This window comes from Rutidosis leptorrhynchoides, chromosome 9 (assembly GCF_046630445.1).
Source record: "Rutidosis leptorrhynchoides isolate AG116_Rl617_1_P2 chromosome 9, CSIRO_AGI_Rlap_v1, whole genome shotgun sequence".
In the NCBI taxonomy this organism is placed as follows: Eukaryota; Viridiplantae; Streptophyta; class Magnoliopsida; order Asterales; family Asteraceae; genus Rutidosis; species Rutidosis leptorrhynchoides.
The window spans coordinates 158,891,843-158,893,159 of record NC_092341.1 but is presented as its reverse complement, the minus strand read 5'-3'; the positions used below and the strand labels follow the sequence as shown (position 1 = coordinate 158,893,159).

At 35.8% G+C, this 1,317-nt stretch overlaps 1 non-coding gene across 1 annotated transcript; it reads left to right on the top strand.

Annotated features, from left to right (window-relative positions):
• Positions 1-440: 440 nt before the first annotated feature.
• LOC139869791 (small nucleolar RNA R71) lies at positions 441-547 on the top strand. The gene has a single exon (XR_011766370.1). It is a non-coding gene; the product is annotated as a small nucleolar RNA R71 (small nucleolar RNA).
• Positions 548-1,317: the final 770 nt, after the last annotated feature.

The window sequence follows — 1,317 nt, the reverse complement described above, 5'->3', positions numbered from 1 at the left end:
TTCCGCACATCACGGTTGATAATTATTCTGATAATTATTTCCAGGCCTTTGGTTCATGTATGAAACATTCTCTCTTTATTCCATTGTTTGTTCAATACTGAGACAATCTTTTGTCAAATGTGGTCCTCCACACTGCTCACAACTAATTCGTATTGCGTGAATATCTTTAGTCATCTTTTCCATTTGTCTCTCGAAAACATCTAACTTTACGGAAATGGAATCAAAGTCATGGCTAGAATCGGCTCTAGCCGCTTTAGATGATCTAACGATGTCTTTTTCTTGATGCCAGTCATGTGAGTGGGAGGCTGTGTTATCAATAATTTTGTAAGCTTCAGTTGCGGTTTTCTTCATAATGGAACCTCCACCTGCTATGTCGATGTCTTTTTCGTGTAGTAATTTCGTATGCTTGGTAGAATATTTGTACTATTTGATAAGTTTCTAAACCATGTTGAGGACATCCTCTCGACAACTTTCCAAATCTTGTCCACGCTTCATATAAAGTTTCATTTGGCTTTTGTGTGAACGTAACAATTTCTCCTTGAAGTCTCACGGCTTTAGATGCCGGAAAGAATCTTTTAAGAAAATTTTCAACTAAAACATCCCATGTATCAATCGCCCCTTCAGGTAACGATTCTAACCAATCTTTGGCTTCTCCCTTTAAAGTCCAGGGAAATAACATGAGTTAGATCTGTTTATCCTCAACTTCTCTGATTTTGAATAGAGTACAGATCCTATTAAAGGTACGAAGATGTTCGTTTGGATCTTCCTTTGGTGTACCACTAAATTGGCATTGATTAGTTACCATGTGTAGAATTTGTCCTTTGATTTCATAATCTGACGCATTAATGTCTGGTTGAGTAATTGCATGACCTTGGCCTGTGCGTCTAACGACCCGTCCAAATCCATCAGGACGAATACATTACATTTGGTTACATCGCGAGGTACTTGACCTCTATATGATACATTTTATAAACATTGCATTCGTTTTTAAAAGACAAACTTTCATTACATCAAAAGTTGACAGCATACATACCATTTCATAATATATACAACTATAATTGACTTAATAATAATCTTGATGAACTCAACGACTCGAATGCAACGTCTTTTGAATTATGTCATGGATGACTCCAAGTAATATCTTTAAAATGAGCAAATGCACAGGGGAAGATTTCTTTCATACCTGAGAATAAACATGCTTTAAAGTGTCAACCAAAAGGTTGGTGAGTTCATTAGTTTATCATAAAAATTCATTTTCATCATTTTAATAGACCACAAGAATTTCATTTCCAGTTCTCATAAATATACGTCCCATGC